The sequence below is a fragment of the Elephas maximus genome, chromosome 12 (genome assembly GCF_024166365.1).
Source record: "Elephas maximus indicus isolate mEleMax1 chromosome 12, mEleMax1 primary haplotype, whole genome shotgun sequence".
NCBI classification, from domain to species: domain Eukaryota; kingdom Metazoa; phylum Chordata; class Mammalia; order Proboscidea; family Elephantidae; genus Elephas; species Elephas maximus.
This window is the reverse complement of record NC_064830.1, coordinates 104133272-104153168: the sequence shown is the minus strand read 5'-3', so window position 1 is coordinate 104153168 and position 19897 is coordinate 104133272. Positions and strand designations below refer to the sequence as shown.

At 50.8% G+C, this 19897-nt stretch overlaps 1 protein-coding gene across 3 annotated transcripts in view; it reads right to left on the bottom strand.

Annotated features, from left to right (window-relative positions):
* The window catches only part of CALN1 (calneuron 1), a 535451-nt gene that overhangs the window by 452567 nt on the left and 62987 nt on the right, over positions 1-19897 (bottom strand). For 2 of the 3 annotated variants that reach the window (XM_049902725.1, XM_049902726.1), the window contains exon 1: positions 18748-19329. The exons of the other annotated variant lie outside the window; for it this stretch is intronic. The gene's annotated coding sequence lies outside the window, so the exon portion shown is untranslated. Of the gene's footprint in view, positions 1-18747; positions 19330-19897 lie in introns of those variants that run through there. 3 annotated transcript variants of the gene reach the window in all.

The window sequence follows — 19897 nt, the reverse complement described above, 5'->3', positions numbered from 1 at the left end:
AACAGATATTGGCGATGGTTGGACAACATGGTTAATGTAATTGATATCATTAAACTGTACACGTGAAAACATTAAATTGGCAGATGTGTGTGATAGGGTCGCTATGACTCAGCGGCAACCAATCGGGTTTTATATATTCTTACAACAGTTAAAAAAAAGTTAATGATAAAAATGTACATTAGACTTCCGGTTAAAAACTGGCAAATGGATCTTACCCCTTTATCTCCTCTCCTCCCCCCGCTCCGGAAAAAAAAACCCAAACCTGTTGCCATTGAGTTGATTCCGAGTTATAGCAACCTTATAGAGTAGAACTGCCCCACATGGCTTCCAAGGAGCACCCGGCGGATTCGAGCTGCCGACCTTTTGGTTAGCAGCTGTGGCACTTAACCACTGCTCCACCAGGGTTTCCCTCCTTCCCCGAACACTGCTAAAATAAGAACAAAGATGTTGGGGTGGGGGGGCCTGTACTGTAAGCCACAAGGACAGAGAGGAAGGGAAAGAAGAAATCTCAGCAGAGACATGGAAGTCACAGAGCGCAGGGACCTGGGACTGCCTCCACAGAGCAAAGCAGAAGACAAACGCCGTGCCTGTCCTGGGAATGTATCAGGAAGGGCCAGCCAACCTGCGCCCCGAACCCCCAGGGGTGTGAGCTGGGAGTGCCCAGTCTGCAGGAGGTGGGGACCCAGGCAGTCAGATAGCCAGCACACTGCTCCTGTGTTCCCGCTGGGGCCCCAGCAGCCCACATGTCGGCGGCCTCTGCAGAAAAGGGCGAGAGGACACACCAGGCCCAGCGCAGGACCGGGATGAAGGACAGGCAGAGGAAGCGAATTAGGGGGCAGTCTGGGTGGCACAAACAGTTAAGCACTGAGCTACTAACAAAAAGGTTGGTGCTTTGAACCCACCCATAGGCACTGCAGAAGAACGGCCTGGCAATTTGCTTCCCAAAGGTCACAGCTTTGAAAACCCTATGGAGTAGTTCTACTCAGACACACGTGGGTTGCCTTGGATCAGAACGGACTCGATGGCAAATGATTTGATCTGTGCACAGAACTGGGAGCCTTTAGCCAACCTCCCCCAGCAGATGCCAGCAACTAAGCATATACACACCTTTCATCCCTGATCCACACAGCACCCCCGGGACAGCTGGGGCTGGCACTTGCTGTTATAAGTCCTTCACTACCACTTACTTGTTAAGCTATGTGCAATGCACTTCACTGTACTAATAAAAATATTTATATAGAGAACACAGACAGCTTAAAGGCTCAGGGGATGATAATTGTCTCTCTCAAAATCTTTTCATGCAATAAAAAGAAAATAAAACTTTAATTCTGGAAGAACAAAAGAGGTAAATATATAATCTTGGGGCGAGGAAGAATTTTCTAAGCATGACTTCAAACCTTAAATATTTAAAAGAGGAAAATAAAATATTTGGTTAACTTTTTTAAATACTAAGTTCAAAATAATATAGAAGAAATAAAATATAAATAGCAAACTTGGAAAATTTTGTAGTATATAATAAGCCAAAGGTACTATTCTTTCTACTAGAAGTCTTGTTGTTAGGTGTCATCAAGTCAGTTCCAACTCATAGTGAACCTATGTACAACAGAACGAAACACTGCCCTGGCCTGAGCCATCCTCACAATTGTTATGCTTCAGCCCTTGTTGCAGCCACTGTGTCAATCCATCTTGTTGAGGGTCTTCCTCTTTTCCACTGACCCTCAGCTTTACCAGGCATGATGTCCTTCTCCAGGGACCAGTCCCTCCTGATAACATGTCCACAGTACATGAGACCAAGTCTCGCCATCTTTGCTTCTAAGGAGCATTCATTCTGCCTGTACTTCCAGGACGGATTTGTTCATTCTTCCTGCAGTCCATGGTATATTCAGTATTCTTCAACACCATAATTCAAAGACATCAGTTCTTCTTTGGTCTTCCTTATTCATTGTCCAGCTTTCAAATGCACATGAGGCGATTGAAAACACCATGGCTTGGGTCAGGCGCACCCTAGTCCTCAAAGTGACATCTTCGTTTCTGAACACTTTAAAGAAGTATTTTGCAGCAGATTTGCCCGATGCAGTATGTCATTTGATTTCTTGATAGGCGTTGACTGTGGATCCAAGTAAATGAAATCCTTGGCAACTTCAATCTTTTCTCTGTATATCATGGTGTTGCTCATTGGTCCAGTTGTGAGGATTTTTGTTTTCTTTATGATGAGGTCCAATCCATACTGAAGGCTGTGGTCTTTGATCTTTATCCATAAGTGCTTCAAGTCCTCTTCACTTTCAGCAAGCAAGGTTGTATCATCTGCATAACACAGGTTGTTAATGACTCTTCCTCCAATCCTGATGCCCCGTTCTTCTTCATATAGTCCAGCTTCCCTAGGTTAAAAGGCACTCAAAATGCAAGTGGCTGCAACAATGGACTGGAGCATACCAACAATCATGAAAATGATGCAGGATTGGGCAATGTTATATTCTGTTGTACGTGAGGTCACCGTGAGTCCGAGAAACTGGATGACAACTAACAAGAACCAAGAGGTGCCAGCTGTGAGAGTGACAGAGACGAAGTGCCAGGGAACCAAACGCAGGGACCCAGAGAGCTTCCTTGAACAGGGGGAATAGTGAAGACAATGCACGTGTTGGAGAGGGAGAAAAAAGAATGCTAAACACCACACCCTTTCAGGAAAATATTTTACTCTGTGCAATAGGTCAAATTCTTCTGACACGCTTTCTGTTCTTTCTGTTGAGCTTTGATGGCTGCTCATACAGAAGCTCTTTCGGTCCTCATCTCCCTCTGCCAATTACTCAACGATCTGGAAGCTTCACTCAGACCCATGAGGGAGTTCCTGGTTCAGGGTGCCCTACGGTGCGAGGGGTATGCCGTGAGGTAGGGCCGACTCCACCACAGCTAGCAACAGCAGTGAATTATTTGATTTCAAGGCAAATAATTACTTCCTTATTCGATGGTTCAGATTTTCTTAAATGGCTCCTTTAAGAGGCAGCTTGATTTTGCTTGGTTTTCTTTCCTGCTTCTTCTCCAAAGAATTCAAGGTACTGGAAAAAGTAGTTCACCTAACACACTCCACTCCTCCTCCCCCACCCACCCCCTCCTCCCCCACCCACCCCCTCCTCCCCCACCCACCCCCTCCTCCCCCACCCACCTCCCAGTGCGAGGACTGTCTGAGTTATTATCTCCATGTTACACACACAGCAGATAAATCGCAGCGCAAGAGCTGGAAGGAATGATTAGAGCCAGCTCGCTAGCCAATACAGGCTTGTTCTTCCCATGTGGATGGCTGAGTCTTTAGCTCAAAAAAAAGGAAAATCACTCAAACCAAACCCGTTGCTGTCGAGTTTACACCGACTCATAGCGGCCCTATAGGACAGAGCAGAACTGCCCCATAGGGTCTCCAAGGCTGTAATCTTTACGGAAGCAGACTGCCGCATCTTTCTCTCTTGGAGTAGCTGGTGGGTTCGAACCACCAACCTTTCAGTTAGCAGCCGAGTGCTTAATCACTGGTCCACAAGGGCTCCTTGGTGTCTTTAGATCAGAGGACCAAACATACAGCCCCTGTATTGTCCTCCAATTAAACTCAAGAAACATCTCACATTTATTACAGGCAAAGCACTGTGCCTAGAACTGTGGTGAGCACACACACGTGACACCAGGTCCCTTCCCTCAACAAGCTTACAGTTTGTAAGAGGCTACAGGAGTGCAGCTCAGCTCCAGTTTGTTGTTAGCTGATGTTGAGTCAGCCCCAACTCATGGCGACCCTATACCCAGCAAAATGAAATGCTGCCTGGTCCTGCGCCATCTCCATGACGGGTTTCAGGTCAGACTGTTGTTGTTCATGGGGGTTTCTTCGGCTGATTTTCAGACGTGGATCACCAGGCCTTTCTTCCTAGTCCATCTTAATCTGGAAGCTCTACGGAACGCTGTTCAGCGTCCTAACAACACACAAGCCTCCACTGACAGATGGATGATGGCCATGTAGAAGGTGCACTGACTGGGAATTGAACCCAGGTCTCCCACATGGAGAAAATTCTACCCCTGAACCACCACTGCCTCATGGTTAGCTCTTAAAGGGTATAGCCCTAGAGTAAATGTGTAAAGAATCACAAAAACCAAAGCCTGTTGCCATCAAGTCGATTACGACTCATAGTGACCCTACAGGACAGAGCAGAACTTCCCCACTGGGTTTCCAAGGAACAGCTGGGAGAGTTGAACTGCCAATCTCTTGGTTACCAGCCCCTTAAGCACTGTGCCAGAGAAGCACAAAGGGGAGAAATTAAATTCAGCTGTGGGATCAAGGACTACCTCATGGAGAAGGTAAAATTTAAGCTTGACTTTGTACGACAAGAGCTTCCAGGCTAAAGAAGATGAGCAATAATGAAGAGGTCTGTGGTCTGATGGCACTTAAAGATGGTGGAGGTAGCAGATACAGTGGCCAACAAGGTCAAATGAAAGTCACTGAAGGAGTCTAAGCTTTATTCCCAATGAGATGTAACTGGAAGTTTCTGGAAGATCAGTGGCCTTTTCAGTGGAAAAACCGGGCAGCAGAGTGAGGGTGGGTTTGGGAAACTGAGAGACAAGAAGCAGGAAAGCAGTCAGGAGACGGCTCAAGTCCAGGCCAGGACAACAGCAGCTGCCATGAGATCAGAACGTCAGTGCCAAACAATAGCACTTACACACTGCGCACGTATGGGGGGACAGAGAGCCAGATATGGCCCCAGGGTGAGCGCATATGGAGCCTGAAGTGAGGGACACCTCAGGGAGTTCTATCTGTCCCCGAAAATAGACCCCACAAGTGGTTCATATTGGGGGAACAACCCAGCAGGAAGGAGGGTGACTTTCAGGCTGTGAGGTAGAACACAGTCACAGTCCTGGGACCCTAGGACTAACACAGGCCAATGGTGGCCACTGCAGGAAGATCAAGGCCAAAACTCGTCCAGCGGGTAGCTGGCACAGGAAGGTGGTGAAGTCTATAACTCGATGCCATACAGGTACCAGCACCATATGCTGTCAAGTCGACTGCAACTCACGGCGCCCCCGTGTGTGTCAAGAGTAGAACTGTGCTCTGTAGTTTTCAGTGGCTAGTTTTCTGCAAGTAGATCAACAGGGCTTTCTCCTGGGGGACCTCTGGGTGGACTTGAACCTCTTTTTTAGTTTTCTGCAAGTAGATCAACAAGGCTTTCTTCTGAGGGACCTCTGGGTGGACTTGAACCTCCAACCTTTCCGTTAGCAGCCGAGTACGTTAACCATTTGCACCACCAGGGACTCCCTCCACACAGGTACCTGAAGCCTAGTCCCTACATAATTTCGCGAACTGACATTCCAACCCCCGCGAATCGCTGTGGACTCCCTGATGGTCAGAACTCGCTGACGAGCTAGTGAGCCCGCTAATTAACACAGGCGGGAGAAACAAGGCAGGGCCGACTCCAGCAGGAGTGACTCCACTGGCACGGAAGGTGAAGAGCGTGGTCCCAGGAGGAATGTTCTCTGTAGTCCCGGGCACATCTTGGGCAATCAGAATCACTGAGGCAGCACAGCCTAGCGTCTTAAGAGCACAGCTGCTGGAGTCATGAGTCAAACGCCACCACACATTAGCTGTGCGACTTTCACCAAGGTACTTCACTTTGATGTCCTCGGCTATAAAAATAGAGATAATAATAGTACCTACCTCATAGGGTTGTTGAAAAATTAAATGAGTTAACATACGTGAAGTACTTCAAAAGGAGCACTTACATAACCATTAGCTATAATTACACAACCTCAATCTTTATGTCAACTTCCAGGTGCCCCCTAAGCTTTCCCTGCTCTCTTGAAGACTTGTCTTCCACGGTGAAACACACACGCACTGAGGAAGAAATGTCCATTTTGGTGCCTGAGCTTCACGCCCATAAGCATAAAGAGATGGGGCGGAAGCCGTCCCTGTCAGCACTGGCGTCCCAAAACAGGTGTGCCGGGTTGAAAACACGAAACAAAAGGATCCAACAAAATACCATTAGTCGCCGCAGGCTGAACATGTCACAGCTGGATGATACACGCCAGAGACATCAGTTATCAACCATTCTTAAAACAAGTTTAGCATATGCGCCACAACAGTGAGAAACCTGTATGTCTTGAGTGTCCTTTATTCGTTGCTACGACAGGAGATGATATTTTGGGTGAAAACGGTACGTGTAATTACTTCGCCTCAAGTGGGGCAGCCTTCATCAGCACCGCACCTAGAGATGGGCTGGCCAACATCCGTCAAGGTGTCACCTCCGACCGCAGAAGGAGGCAGAGAACTTCGCCAAGCTTCTGCATGGTTAACTGAAGTTGGTAGGGAGGCAGAAGGGGGGTGGAAAATCACAAGTATAATGAACACGAGCGTCTCCCAATTCACAGTGGCTAGAACGTGACTAGACTGGCATGCAGTCTTTCTGGATGTTTCTGGCTCCTGATTCCTTGAACCGAGGGCAGCACATGGTGTCTTCTCACCAGGCAGCACCAGTCCACCTGGCCTCCAGCCCACAGCCGCCATGTCCTGGGAGCTGTGTCTCTGGACCCATCACTCTAGGCCTCAGTTCCCCCCTCTACTAACCTGAATGGCTTGGACTAGATCATTCCTGAGGTCCCTTCCAGCTCACCAAGCCTCTAATTATGACTCTAGAATTCCTGGCCAGGGGCAGGAGAATACCCTGGATCCTGAATGACAAAGGCGTTTCATTCTGACTGCTGGTTCTGAATGGACCAAAGATGCTGTAATCTCATGCAAAGGTCCTGGGTCCACAGTAACTCTACGCTGAGGAATATACCCAGAAGACCTGAAAGCAGCAATGTAAACAGACCCATATACACCAATGCTCACTGCAGCACTATTCACAGTAGCCAAAAGGTGAAAACAAGCGAAATGTCCATCAGCAGATGAACAGATGGACAAAACGTGGTACATCCATACAACGGACTACTACTCAGCTATAAAGAGAAATGAAGTCCTGATGCAAGCTGCAACATGGATGAACCTTGAAAACATCATGCTGAGTGAAACACGTGTCAGTCACAAAAGGACAAATATTGCATGGTCTCAGATATCCGAATAGGCAAATGTGCAGGGACCAAAGTGTACTAGCGGTTACGGTGGCAAGACAGAGGGGGCAAGCTGGAGTCACTGTCTGGGAATCTGGGAGTTTTTGTTCATGGTGATAGGAAATACGGCAACGATGGGTGATGGTTGCCCATGATTAATGTAATTAGTATCACTAGATTGTACACCTGAAAAAGGTTGAACTGGCAAATGCGACAGTGTAGAACTGACCCGCGGGGTTTCCAAAGGGCAGCTGGTGGAATCAAACTGCCGACCTTTTGGTTAGCAGGCAATCTCTTAACCACTGCGCCACCGGGGCTCTCTATGTATTCTTACATCACAAAAATCAATCAATAAATAGGTTCTGGGTCTGGGGCCTGGGAGCAGTGGTTCCAGAAACCATTAATGGGAAGCTAAGCAAGGCAGGAAAATAACTCCTAACTAGCATCTTACTAAGGAGCCCTGTGGCACAGTGGTTAAGCACTCAGCTGCTAATCGAAAGGTTGTCAGTTTGAACCCACAAGCTGCTCCGGGGGAGAAAAACGTGGCAGTCTGCTTACGTAACGATTACAGCTTTAGAAACCTTACGGGGCAGCTCTACCCTGTCTTACGGGGCCACTGTGAGTCGGATTCAACCCGACAGCAAAGGGTTTGTTTTTTTTAGCGTCCTGCTGCTCCTAGGGTGGTCCACTGCCAGCAGCAGCGTGAGCAGCAGCAGCATCACCTGGAGCTTGTTGGAAATGCAGTCTCATCCGGCTCCAGACCCAATGAATCAGAATTTGCATTTTAACGAGCTCTCCAGGGGATTTGCAGGCACATCCATTTGAGAAATCCATTTTCGAGCCCTGCTTGTCAAAATTGGCTGTACAGTGGAATCACACAGGGGGAGGGGGAGAGGCAGGTTCCATGCCCCCAAGACTCCGACGCCAATGGTCTGGGAGGTGGCCAGCGCATTTGGACTTTTCAAGGCTCCCCAGGAGATTCTAAAGTGCAGCAAAGTTTGAGAACCACTGAACTAGAGTGAAAAGTAAAAGAGTTAAACGCTCCCCTCTTCTTTCTAAAACTCAAATCCAAGGCCTACAGGCCATCCTCTGGGATGGTCTCTATGCCTGTATCCAAGCATCCCCCCAAGGCCAGAGGAGAGGCACCCACTGTCTGAAGTTCTAATTATAATGGAGTTACCCTCCCAAATCCACACCTGCCTCTTGAATTTACAGTCCCCCTGGGATACTCCCCTTGAGCCTCCAGCCTCCTCCAGGAGGTGACAACCTCCAGGGACAGCTGTCATTATCGTCTCCTCCTCCTCCTCCTCCTACTTCTCCTCCCCCTCCTTCTCCTCTTTCTTCTCCTCTTCCTCCTTCTCCTCTTCCTCCTCCTACTTCTCCTCCCCCTCCTTCTCCTCTTTCTTCTCCTCTTCCTCCTTCTCCTCTTCCTCCTTCTCCTCATCTCTCTCTCTCCCTCCCTCTCTCAGCAAGCGAGCGCTCCGAATCAGAGCACAGAACTTTCTTCTTCAGTAACGCCTTTCACGCAGGATCTCCAAGCACATGGACCCTCAAAGCGAGAGGCTAGAACTGCAGGAGCCAGACGAGCCAGCAGCAAGTACTCCTCGGCTTCAGACCCTTCTAGGGTGCAAGACTGTGAGTCAGCCAGCATCGTAACCAATAATTTGAGGCTAACAATAAGGTCTCTGAGTGAGGACCCGTTGACAGCATTCTTCAGCATTTTCCCTCCTTTTTAATTATGTGAGTCCTCACTGTTGCCTGCTGTCCTTTGAGGGTTCCAGCAGACTCTGTGCTGGGTTTCTAATTGCTGAATGGAAGCATTTATCTCTTTTGATGTTGAGAACTAGAGTTATTTTTATTTTGGAATTTACTTAAAGATAACATAGGAGCCCCACCCAAAGCAAGTCACACTTTCATCCCCCAGAGCTCCGGGAGCAGGACAGTGTCTGTGCATCTAGCTTGAGGGCTGGGTTCTGCAGCAGAAAGAGAACCACAGGCCTCCACCGAGGACAGCCTTTCCTCAACCTGCTGCCACCAGGTGAGCCATGAAGGGAAGGAATTAGGTGGCAGCCCATGAACCAGGCTTGTAAACGAGATGCCCACAAAGAACTGTCTGAAGCTCTACGTCCGTGAGTCATCCAAACACAAAGTGACATAACAAACACAGATCATGTTCTTTCTGACAGAAAGTTTGCTGATCTTTAGGGAGACACAGGAAAGATGGATATTTCAGCTACAGGGAGTGTCTGGATTCCATCCACCACTAATTAACCTGTGTCTTTGGACAAGTTATGAACCATGCTACATCTTAGCTTTTCCATCAGTAAAATGGGGAAAATACTAGTAACCGCGGTTGGCAACACATAGTAAGTACTATGAGGATTACGATGATTATTTTTCACTTCCAGCTAGATACGGAGTGTGTGCATGTGTGTTTGTGAGTGTGTGTGGTGTGTATAAAATGAATCATCAACTGTAGATGGGTTCTGAGGATAAGCAGAACGAACGCTGGCGGCTTCAGCGCTGCACTGATGTGCAGTACAGATGTGTGAGCTTTCTTACCAGGCTATACAAATGTTTACACAGCAATTAGGCCCCTTATCAGTACACAAACAGATTACACTATGCAGAATGAATGAAACAGCTCAAAACCCTCCCATTTTTCATGCAGTTCAGAGTACTTTCCTAATTCTTGGGCTTACTAAAATAATGTTTTAATAACACAGAGCCACAGCTGAGGGCAACGAAAGGGGTGTGGGGAGGGGAAACTAACTCTCCTTGACAAGCGGCGCATGTCATTTTATCTATCTGGTCCTCATTTTTCCACATCTGTAAAATGAGATGACCAAAGTCCCCTGCCTTCTTCAACGCCTTGCTCCCATTACTTACAATCATTCTCTTCTGAGCACATATTTGCTCTTCTCTTCATCAAGAAAGGATGTGTTTAATTAAACTGATGGTAGGAAAGGTGGTAATTCTGCTGAATTGCACAATGAGACGTCCAGGCCAACAGTATTCAGTTACATTAACACCAAGTTGCGACTGTTAATTCCTGACAAGTCACCGAATCAAGCCTGCATGAAACCAACAAAAAAACCATTGCTGTCAAGTTGATTCTGACTCTTGGCGACCCCAAGCTTTCTTCCACAGCACTGCTGGATGGGTTCCACCCACCAACCTTTGGGTTAGCGGTCGAGTGCAAACCGTTTGCGCCACCCGGGGACAATGAGATATATTTTGCTCTGTGCATATCTACAGCTCTTCCCAAACACATCAATGGCCCTAAATAACACTTCATTTCATGCTTATTCCCCCCTATTTTCAAAGGATAATATTCTGTTGTATTAATTATGTCACCAAAATAATTATCTTAAGCTGCCTAATTTGCACTCCTAAGTTTTCATATTGGCTAGCTTCTGTTATGAAAAAGTGCAACTGATTTGTAAACGTGATCCAAACTTTTGGGATCCGATACCAAAGCAATACTGTTTAAATGTTCAGAGACGAGCTTTTAATGAATATTTAATTGCTGTATTCTTCATGATATAAATCATGCTTTCAGTGAATGTTCCGAATACTAAGAGGGCAAGGTTCAGTCTCTCCTAGCTAAACTATGCCTCTAAGTTTCCTAATCTTTTTTTTTTTTTTTACAAGGGGGAAAAAGCCCATCTAGGTTTCAAGCATGGAGACCCTGGTGGCACAAACGGTTAAGAGCTCAACTACTAGCCGAAGGTTGGTGGTTTGAACCCATCCCCAAGGCCCGGCGATCTGCTTCCAAAAGGCCACAGCCTTGAAAACCCCATGGAGCGGTTCTACTCTGCACACGTGGGGTCGCCACGAGTCGGAGTCAACACAACAGCCACTAACGACAGATTTCAGGCTCTCAAGGGAAGGTTTCAGAGTAATTTGGAGGTCGGGTGACTTATTACAGCAACGCTGCAAAATTCAGGATAATACAGATGCATGTACCTGAAATGTATAGGAAAAATCTAGACATACAGACACTGACACGTCCGCGGCCTGGGGAGTAAGAGCGGAGGGGTGCGCTCACGTTGTAGGCAATCCATTCCGTATTGCCTGAACTTCTTTAAAAGAATAACGTTTACTTTCATAATTAAACATATTTGTAAGCCCAAATCAACTGGACAGCTGTTGCAAAAGGCGTATCCTAGCTTCTGGCCCACCCAGAACCACGGGTTTTTTATATTAAAATTTCCAGCAATAAAATGGTAGGAGGAAAAAGTGTTTAGTAAATACAGACTCTCATAACACCCCATCCAAACATTTGTGATTATCAGCGTCTACATTTTAAAAAGAAAGCTGTGCTCATTTTCAAAACCTAAAAATCATTCATAACGCCAACGCCTTCGGACAAGCATTGTTAACGTTTTTGGTCTATTTCTTTTCATGATTCGTCTCTACCGTGTTTTTATACAAAACCGAAATCGGAGCTGTCTGTGCCCACGTTTAATTGGTACTTTAGAAACCACTAAATTAAGGTCACCAAAGCATTTTCTCTCCATCTGTTACCCTTACTAAACACTACATTTCATTTTACATTCTAACGGATAAAGGCTTGCTTCATCGTACCAAGGGAGTACATACTGAACACACAGCTGTTTTTGAAAACGTAAATTAAATTATGTCACTCTCATGTTAAAGGAGCCCTGGTGGTATAACAGCTCAGCACTTGGCTGCTAACCGGAAGGTTGGCGGTTCGAACCCACCCAGTGGCTCCACGAGAGAAGGACCCGGTAACCTGCTGCTGTAAAGATCACAGCCTAGGGAACCCTATGGGGCAGTTCTACTCTGTCACATGGAGTTGCCGTGAGTCAAAATCAACTTGACAGCACCCGGCAACAACAACATGCTTAAAACCCTTCCTCGGTGGCTCCCGTCAAGCTCAGGATCAAACCCAAACTCCACGCAGTAACCCGCGAGGCCCCCCGTGAACTAGCCGCGGCATCTCTGAACTCATCCCCTGTCACACTCCCCTCACGACCACTCCAGCCACACCGGCCCCTTCCTGTTCCTCTAACACACCCAGCTCGTTCCTGCCTCAGGGACTTTCACTAGCTGCTCCCACTGCCCTGACGTTCCTCCTAGCTCTTTACCCAGCTGATTCCTTCATGCTTCCTGGTCTCCACCTAAATACGGCCTCCTCAGTGAGACCACCCGATCTGAAGCAGTCCCTGAATCTACCTCAACTATATCAGCTAATTTTATCTTGGGGCCAACAGCAGTTCAGTGGCAGGATTCTTGCCTTCCTTGTGGGAAACCCCGTTTGATTCCCAGACAATACACCCCATGCCCAGCTATCACCTGTCTGTCAGTGGAGGCTTGGTGTTGCTAGGATGCTGAACAGGTTTCAGTGGAGCGTCCAGACTAAGAAGACCAGGAAGAAAGGCCTGGCGATCTAGTGCTAAAAATCAGCCAATGACAACCCTATGGATCACAACCGTCTGACCTGCAACAGATCATGTGGACGGCACAGGACCCGGCAGTGTTTCATTCTGTTGTGCCCGGGGTTGCCACGAGTCAGCGGCCTCCTCGACAGCAGCTAACAACAACAACAAATTTTATCTTCCATATTGTATTGTTTATATTTTATCTTACGGCTGATTGTGTCTGCCCCCACTAGAACAGGAGAGTATAGCCTCCTTCCGATTTGCCGTTTTCCCCAGTACCTAAACCAGACACATGCAATAAACACTGGCTGAATGAATGAAAGTACGTTCAAAGCACCCAGGTGTGTGGGGCATGAGATACAGCAGCCTACTTAAATAGGCCTTATTCACAGCAGCGCAGCCCCTCAATGAGACTTCCTAAAACGGGTTGTCACCTCCTGCGGCAGCCTGGTCATGGAGTGTCCACAGCCCTGCCAGGAGGAAAACAAGCCAGTTCTGCAGTCTTGGAGAGACGTTCATTCGCTTACCCTCCCTGTTACCTAAACCGGAAGCCCAGTGGCCGCACTATTAGAAACAAAAAGATTTGCCATGGAGTTGATTCCGACTCACGGAGCCCCCATGCGTATCAGAGTAGAACTGTGCTCTAGAGGGTTTTCAATGGCCGATTTTTCGGTAGTAGATCACCAGGCCTCTCCTCCGAGGCACCTCTGGGTGCACTCAAACCTCCAGCCTTTCCATTAGCAGCTGGGCTCAGTAACCATCTGCACAATTCAGGGTCTCCGGTCGTACTAAACTCGTCCCAGCCTCTCACTCTCACATCACTTAATAAGTCTTGCCAGTCTACCTTCCTGTGGTAAATTGTCACCATCTCTACCACCATCTTTTAGTAGGATTATTCCAATTTCCTTTCAGAAAACCACCTCCCTCCATTCATTCAGATGCCCCTTTGGGAAACCACCCCTAGGTATGGGAAACCACCCCTAGGTATGGGAAACCACCCCTAGGTATGGGGACCCAACGCTATGCCAATCAGACATGTCCTCTGAGCATTTTGAATGAAGCAAAATAACACAAAAAAAATAATAATGATGCAAACCCATTGCCTTCGAGTCGATTTTGACTCATAACGACCCTATAGGACAGAGGAGAACTGCCCCATAAGGTTTCCAAGGTTGTAAATCTCTGCAGAAGCAAACTGCCACATCTTTCTCCCGCAGAGCCAGCTGTTTGGGGTTTTGAACCGGCGACCTTTTGGGCAGCAGTCAATTGCTTTAACCACTGTGCAACCAGGACTCCTTATAATAATGATAGTAATAATACTAATGGAAAAAGTTACAGCTCATTTACTTGCAAAGGATCACCTGGGAGAGACCACAGGGCCTCTCCTGCCACCACGATCCCCTGGCCTGCCCCATTCCTGTCTGCTCCAAGCCCGTCTCTGCAGGCACGCCCCTAATCTGAGCGTTTCCTCTGATACTTCTAATAAGTTCTTTTTGGGGCTTTAGTTCTTGGCCAGAGTTGGTTCTCTGTTGCTTGCAGCCCAAGAACCCTAATTGATAATTCTTCCAAGTGTTTGCCAAATCCATCTGTACTTCTCCATACTCCCACCATGGCCTTCTCACCCCGAGCCCAGCTTTCGGCGCCAGCCTCCTCACTGGTATCCCTGCCAAACCCTTACCTTACCAAGTCCCCAGACTTGCCTAAAACTCAAATCTGGCCACGCCATCCGCCCCCTAGTGGATAAATGCTGAACTCCTTGTCCTGATCGAAGGCCTCCATCCATCACCCCAGCCTCTGCCTTGTCTCAACTGTAGGGTCCAGGCACTCCACACTGCTTCTCCACAGTCCTCGTGTGTTTTCTTACCTGACCCCCATTCTGAGCTAGCCCCTGAATCTGTCTCAATTACATCATCTAGTTTTACCTTGGGGACAATAGTGGTTCAGTGGTAGAATCCTCACCTTCCCTGCGGCAGACCTGGGTTCGATTCCCAGCCAATACAGCTCATACACAGCCACCAGCTGTCTGTCAGCGGAAGCTTGTGTGTGGTTATGACGCTGAACAGGTTTCAGTCGAGCTGAGCTTTTGCCCAGCCTGTCTCCTCTGCATTGGAAGACCCACTTGAGGCTGATGTCTTCATAGTTATCCTTTAAACTCAGCTCAGACATGGCCTCCACCCTACACTGGCTACCTCCCGTCACTACTCACAAACACATATCCCTCACCCATGTGTCTGACTGCCCCAGTAATCCATAAATTTTTGGATGACAGGAGCTGTGTCACAGACTCGGCTCTATGTCCGTAGCACATAACAGGCGCTGACCAAATTTTCATTAGACATCCAACGACTACAAACATAATCTGCTTTGAAAATCCCAGGTCGAGTGCAAAAATTCTGTTTTCCTTTTTCTCCTTTGTAGCCGCACACAGAATTACCCTCAAATTGAGCATTCTGAGGACTCAGCCACTCTTGAAGGATGGTTCCATTGCTTCAGAGTCGGGGCTCACACTGTTTTAACAAGCACTGGGGCACTGCTTTACACTGCCGAACGGTTCTCAATCACAAAAGGACGTTTCAGGCACTCTGACTACATTAGTTTAAGCCTCTAGTGAAGGGCAAAGATGCCACCCACTCCAGAGCTATGTAGGCAGAAAGAATATTCCAGAAAAAAAAAAGGAGAAGAAGAAGCCTATAATGGAACCAATCAGGCTCAAACCTAGACATGGCTCCAGGGTGGGGACACATGAGGAGGCAGGGGTCTGCCCCTTCCCCTGACTGACCACACAGTCCCCCCTATGCCGAGCTTCCTCACTGGGAGTGAGGAGTGAGATGCTGACCTAGATTCACTCAACAAACAGGGCAGCCACTGTGTCTGGCTCTAGACAAGGCACCCAAGTGGCTAACACTTGTTCAGATGTTCAGAGGTGGTAGTTGTTGTTGTGAGCCATGGAGTTAAGTTCAACTCATAGCGACCCCGTGACAGAGCAGAACTGCTCCATAGAGTTTCCCAGGCTGTGATCTTTGCAGACGCAAATCACCAGGTCTTTCTCCCAAGATCAGCTAGCAGCCCTTCAGTTAATAGCCAAGGGCTTAACCATGACACCAACAGGATGCCTTCGTTTGAAGGCTACTGAAACACTTTTTCAGAACATAAGTGAGAGGCGTGGAAAGAGCCCTGGCCTTAGAATCAGAAAGCCAGCCTCTTGAAATCAAACCATAACCCTGCCTCTCACCTACGAGTTATGCCGTCTAGGAAAAGTTGTTTAACCTCCCACAGCTTTGGTTTCAAGGAGTCTCTGGGTAGCACAGTTAAGCCCCCGACTACTAACTGAAAGACTGGTGGTTCGAACCCACCCAGAGGCACGCCAGAAGAAAGGCCTGGTGATCTGCTTCTGAAAGGTCACAGCCTGAAAACCTCTACGGGGCACAGTGCTACTCTGCAACACATTTGGCTGCCAGGAGTTGGAATCAACTCGACTGCAACTAATGATAGCCATCAGTCTTTGGTTTCTAAACATGAAACATGAGACCAAACATGGGAAAGGGTCTGGCCCAAAGGCAGGGTCTCAGAAACCTGAACTGCAAACCATTTGCACTTGGCTACTGACTGAAGTGTGGCAATTCGAATCTACCCGGCGGCACGACGGAAGACCTGGGGATCTACTACTGTGAGATACCAGCCACTGAAAACCCGAGGGCGTGCAGTTCTACTCGGAAACAGACGGGGTCACCGTGAGTAGTAAGTAATCAACTCCACGACAGGTTTGGGTTTTTGTTTTTGGCTTTTTTATTTTTGTCCTACAGGCCGTCAATCTCCAAAGTTCTAAGAGAGCCACGAGAATTTCTCTCATGATAAGAAACAGCACCCCCTTCTGACGCCCAGGGAGCGCTCCAAGGGGCTGTCAATCCCGCAGCATAGGAAAAGCTGCCACTGCAGACAGGGCATCAGGCCCAAGAGTCCAGGAACAGCCTCCTCTCCCTGGCTGGTGACCCAGGAGCAAGCTTTCCCACCCAGGGCCACTCACTATAGAAAAGAATTTTCCAGATTGGAGCCCCACCTGCACAATATTTCAGCACTGATCAGGGCCCTCCCGCTGGGGAGATGCAGGTTAAACTCAAGGAGGAGCAGCTGTCACGCCCCACTCCCAGCCCCACCCCCGCCCCCTTGGAGAGGGAAGGGGTCCTATGTCTCCATCCAGTCAGGCCATCATTTGCTCAACAGAACCAGCTGAACTGAATGTTTTTTTTTCTAAAGAACCCTTACCCTGCACCCTCACACAAGGCAGCAGTTACTTTAAGAGTTCAGAGAAAGGTGACATCTTGGTGAACAATTCTAAGAGGATTTATCCCTCTTCCAATAAAATGTCCGAGGGATTGGGTTTCCAGAGAATTTTGTTTTCATTATTCCACTTGGATGCACCCAGAAACCAACTTGAGAGTCACTGATCAGCTTCTCTGGAAGCGAGGCCATTCTTCGGGTGGCTGCTGCCATGGACAACCCACAGGTCCCCCGTGAGCTCAGAAAGGGGTGCCATTTTACTGGACTGTCCCCAGAGCAGGCAACTGGGGATGGCCAGGGCACAGGGAAATGCCACTCAGGGGCATCCGTGGGGTCCCACAAGGCATCCACCCTTTGTCTAGGATTGCCTAAGGAGGTGCCAGAGCTCTAGAGTCCACACCATAAAAAAGCCGCAAGCACAGATGGGGTCTGCAGTGCCAACTAGACTTCAGCCAAGGCCTGGGACAAGCAGGCAGCAAAGACAAGTCCTGACTCCACATCTTCCCCCAACACTTCCTCCTACCCTACAAAAAAGAAATCAAAACCACCAAGAAGCTAGGGAGGAGAGCTTGAGTCGGCTTCCACAAAAAAAAAAAAAAAAACACGTTCTGTCCTAGCCTAAAGACAATTTCACACCAAATGGCTTTAAAACCCTTCCATAGCCCTGGTGCCTGACATGAACAATAGTTCATCTTCTGGGCTCAAAGTCAGCAGTCAGAGAAGCAGAACCGAGAAATCCCAAGAGTACATGAGTTCTTTATTTGCACCAATGTTGCCTGTGTGTGGACATACCTCCGGCAGAAATGGCCCCTTCCTCCTGCGGGATGCCATCTCAGCTCTGTTGTCTGGCTGGTCTTACTCACTGTAGAACACAGTCATTGTCACCCACCACAGCCACACACAGCCTGCCTTGAGCTGCTATTCTCTGCGCCCAGGGAAGTCTCCTTTCCTGGGAACACCAGGCTCCGGTCCTGGGGATGGCGCCCCAGCCTTGGCACCCCGGGAACTGCAGGCACCGCCTCAGCCGGGGAGCAAGAGCTCCAACACAAACGGCAAGAAGGTGCATGCTCACACACTCCTCCCTGGGAAAAAAGGAGCCGTGGGGAAACTCGGGGACCGGGAGAGGGGAGCACGTGGCTTGTGGCTAGCGGGCAAGCCACTGCCATCTGTGCCGCCCGCGCGAGGCGTCCTCCGCTTGCCTTGCCACCGAGGCCGCCTAGAACTACCTGCTGCTGCCCGGACACCCTCAGGTCAACTCGGAGGAAGTTCACTCCCCGCAGCGCTGGTCCAGGATCTGGGGGCACCCATGGCCACCCCGACTGCCCGGGGCGCCAGCGCCCAACCCGCTTAGGCTCGCACCCATCAAGCTGCTGCGAGCCCTGGGGCCCACCCAACACCGGGCAGGTCCCAGGTTCGGTGGCGGAGGCCTCCCCGGTCATTCCCCGGGCACCGTACACCCGGTTGGGGAGCGTGCGCCCAAAGGGCGAGCAGCCGCGCGGGAGGCTGGAGGGGGCGAAGTGCTGCCTTCTGCCTCTCCCAATCGCCATGACTCCCTGCTTGCCGGGTGCCTGGATGCCTCCCTGTTCCCCTCTGAGCTTCCTGCGGCTCCCGCTCCCATCCCACCCACCGCCCGAGAGCCCGTGGCCACCGGCGAGCAGCGCCCAGCCTCCAGGCAGCACAGTCCGGGACACCGGGGTGAGACGCGGCCCTTCCCCGGCCCTCGCCCCCAGGCGGGCGGGCGGACCGGCGGGCGAGCGGCCAGGAGCCACCCCAGGGAAGGCCAGGTGGCTCGGGTGGCCCCCACCCGCCCTGTGCCCTCTCCAGTGCCAACAGGTACGGGAGGCGGTGTTGGCCTCTCGCCCGCCCCCTCCGGGGTCTGCGGCCCGGGCCAGGGGCCGCGACAGCCGGGGGTCCGGCCGGACACGGTGGGAAGGGCTCGGGCGGGGGACCGAGGCGCGGGCGGGAGCGAGCGGCGGACCACGGCACTCACCTCGCGCTGGGCCGGGGCCGGCCGCCCGGGCCCCGCCGTCCCGAAGCCGGGTTTGGAGCAGCGCGGTGCGGCACTGGGGGCTTCCTCCGAGGCCGCAGGGGAGCGGGCTGCGCGCGATGGAGGCGCCGGCGGCAGCCTCAGCTTAGCTCACACTCCCGGCCGGCCGCCGCGTCCCTGCGCCGGCATCCTTGCCGCGCCGCCGGCTCCCGCGGCGCCCCTGGCCGCTCCCCAAGCGCTCGCGGGGCCGGAGCGAGCCCCTCGGCGGCTCGGAGCGCGATCTGGGCGCGTGCGCTCCTGTCCTTGTCCTCTCTCCCGTCTGGGGACGTGCGCCCGCACCCGGCACCGCGCGCTCCTCTACCCCGCCCGCCGGCCGTGCGGAGCCCCGGCGCGCGGGCTCAGCCCATGTGCGCGGCGGCCGCGCTGCGCCCCGGAGCCCAGTGGCCGAGGCCCCGCCGGAGTTGCGCGCCCCAGAAACTCCATGCAGCTTCGGCCTCCTCCCGGCTCCTCCCCGGCGGGTCCCCAGGGCCTGGAGACCGCCCTGCGCGCCCTCCCGGCTCCGCCTCAGCCCGCGTCAGTGGCCGGGTTCCGGGCTCGCCTGGCCCCTCGCGCCCTGGCTGCTCCCAGGGTCGGGGAGCCCCCACCCTCAGCCTTCTGCCTCTCCAATGGCTCCCCTGGTTTCCAGCCAGCGCAACCTGAGGAACGCCTCGGCGCGCGCGCACTCACACGCGCACACACGCGCTGCACACCCAGGCAGACACGCGGGGGGCGAGCTGGAGCTGGGCAGACGGTGCTCCTTCCTTTCTGCCCACGTTAACTCCAGCAAACTGCTTCTCCTCGGTATTGGACGACTCGCCCAAGCGCTCCCCACCTTAACTACTTCATTCCCGGGGCCCACCCCTTTGGGCCACAAACGCACCTGCGGCCGCACCCAGGGCCAGGACGGCTTCGGAGGTGGAGGGGCCTGGCAAACGCTGGAGGGAGGAGGATTCTGCGTGCGCACCCCTAGCCCTACCTGGGGAGGTACGTCTGCCCCGGGACTTCTGCCCACCAACCTCACTCCTGCTCCACTGGGACCTGAGAAGAAGAGGTGTGGCTCCCACTCTCCTTCCAAGGTCGAAGATGGGAGTCCACAAGGGGGAGAAGGCGCGTA